Source organism: Ochotona curzoniae, unplaced genomic scaffold, assembly GCF_017591425.1.
Source record: "Ochotona curzoniae isolate NIBS_2020 unplaced genomic scaffold, NIBS_Ocur_1.0 contig_291, whole genome shotgun sequence".
NCBI classification, from domain to species: domain Eukaryota; kingdom Metazoa; phylum Chordata; class Mammalia; order Lagomorpha; family Ochotonidae; genus Ochotona; species Ochotona curzoniae.
In genome coordinates, this window is record NW_024465649.1 from 7,145,509 (window position 1) to 7,148,308 (window position 2,800).

Here is a 2,800-nt window from a genome sequence, read left to right on the forward strand (position 1 = left end):
TTTAGGGTTTGAGACCAATGGGGAGTGAACCAGCAGATGGAAGACCTTCTTTCCTTGTCTCATACACACAAGCACGTGCACACACACACACACACACACATACTCCCTTTCTTTCATGTAAAATAAATGTTCTTTTAAAAAAAGGTTGCCAGTGGGCAATCAGAAATGGTAGAGTCCTCTCAATTCTCCATGTGATCTTTCAGGCCAGTCAATAGCTATAATAGGGAGGACCAAAAAACACTGATGGCTCATGATTTTGGGGCCAACCCCTAATGCAAATCAGCAAATGAAACAACCCTGTTAAGCTTCATTCAGCCACTTGAAAAGATCATGCTAAAGTACTTAGACCTATTTAATCAAAATAGCTCAGAACCAAGCAACTACAACACCATAGGCCTTTACTTCCCTGCTGGTTTGAAATCAAAGGAAACATAACGCTGTTGACACTGTGAGAACTGGAAACAGGGCAAAGGACAGAGAAAGGAGAACATATGTCTGGAGTTAGCCTCAGCTAGCTGGGACACTGTGTCTCCAAGGATTGTGTGGCTTTTTAGTATACGGGAGGTTGTTCTGGTCCTTTATTCTGGGTAGAAGAACGAGCCTCACCCTTGTGCAGTTGCTTTATAAGCCTCTGACAAGCTGCATTTCTACAAAGCAGATCATGTTCCAAACCAATCAGGCCTGAACTTCCAGCATGTCCAGGATTCTGTTTTCCATGTCCTTATTTTTTTCCCCTTCAATCAAATCACCAAAACAACAGAGTCAGTGGGTAATTGGCCAATAGTTTATATGATGTGTCACACTCACCAAGGGTTTATATGATGTGGCACAGAGTCCCAAGGCTCTTGGGCCATCCTCAAATGCTTTCCCAGGCCACAAGAAAGAAGCTGGATGGGACGTGGGGCATCAGGGACATGAACCTGCCTGTCCTGTATGGGATCCCTGCACATGCAAGTCGAGGACTTCAGCCACTAGACCTTACCCCCTCATCCAGATTTAATATATCCAGGCTGAATCGGAGTAGATCGAGTGCGACCTCAATGAACCACGAGCTTAGGAAAATAGCTGACAGTAATAGAATTTCCTGGATGTATACAATCTCTGTGTGTGTGTGTGTGTGTGTGTGTGTGTGTGTGTGGTCTATTCTTCAGCTTATTGGAAACAGAGTCCAAAGTACAAGCCCTCTTCCTGTTCCTACATTAAGTATACAAATACTCTGTTGTAAACATTTTTCTGATTCTTATTCTCCATGCATTTTGAGATCTCCGTGTCCCTCAAGCCCATTCTCTTAGGGCCGGCACATGGTGAGCAAGTAAAGGAGCATAATCTGTGTACTCATGAATAATTCATATTTCCCATAAGACGATCCAGATTGTGAACCATCTCTCCACCAGGTTTCTGAAAGCAGGCACTGCGGCCCACATTTACTGCTGGGCTGGAGGTTAAGGGTTTATACCACCAAAGGAGCTGGCACAAGTGATGCCCTGAGTTTTTAACGCAGCATCTTCAGGTCTGGCATTGCTGCACTGCATGCTCCAAGGGAAAAAAGGGAGATGAGGGGTTAGGAGTGTTAGGGATAACTATGAAGGACATTAGATTCATGGCTTTTCAACAGCTTAAATGGATTTTTTTAAAGATTTCTTGTTTTTATTGGAAAGGCAGATATACAGAGAGGAGGAGAGCCAGAGAGAAAGATCCTATGTTCACTGATTCACTCTCCAAGTTGCACAATGGCCAAAGTTGCACCGATCCGAAGCCAGGAGCCTGGAGCTTCCTCTGGACCTCACACGACGATGCAGGGTCCCAAAGCATTGGGCTGTCCAGGCCTGCCTTCCCAGGCCACAAGCAGGGAGCTGGATAGGAAGTGAGACCACCAGGATAAGAACCAGCACCCACATGGAATCCTGGTGCTTGCAACACGATGACTCTAGCCATTAGGCTACCATGCCAGGCCCCAGTAGATGAACTTTTTTCACGATCCTGCATTTTCTTCTCCTGAAACACAGATTGCAGAGTAGAAAGCTGTGTGGTGATAAAGGATAATGTTAAAGACCATGCAGTCCTGCCTGGGTGGGAAACGATGGCAGGGATCCTAATGAAGAACAAGGGCAACTCCAAACTCTCTCACCAATACGGTAAACAACTTCCTTTTTGTCTCAGAAGAAATTTCAGGCAGGCCCATCAGATTTCTCGAAACTTTTACAATGCAAATGTTTCTTTTAAATGAATTCCTAATAAGAATTGTGTTCATTACACTTTGTGGGCCAGTAAGTATACAACTTAAGTAATTCCATAAATTAGCTGATGTAACTCTCCCTACTCAGTTAGAAATGCAACAATAAATTGCCAGTAAGGTAGGCAGAGAGGGCAGCCAACTTCTCTGCACCATGTGTTCCCAGCACCCAGATCACCCTTCACACTCCTTCACTTCCCATCTATCACCATCACTCCGGGACCCTCCATGTATGTGTACTTGATGCAGACATGGTTTTTGTTTAACTCAACAGCATTCCAAGGGCCTGGGAATCTGCCAGTTCTGCTGTTTTCAGGCCACTGTCTCTCCAGGCAATCCTCTTGTTGGAATCCCAGATGGCCCCAAGCTGGAGTGCCCAAGGGATCTACCCATATTGAGTTCGACGCCCTTGTCACATCAGCCGGGTACAGATTCTTTCCAAGAGAGTACGCTCAGCCACCATCAGCATCTTGCCCCAGGCAGTTCAAAGCCTTAGCCCACCTTAGGATGCTAGTATCCTGAGACAACACAAAGCACAGGTGAATGTCTCTTGGCTTGAAGTTTCAC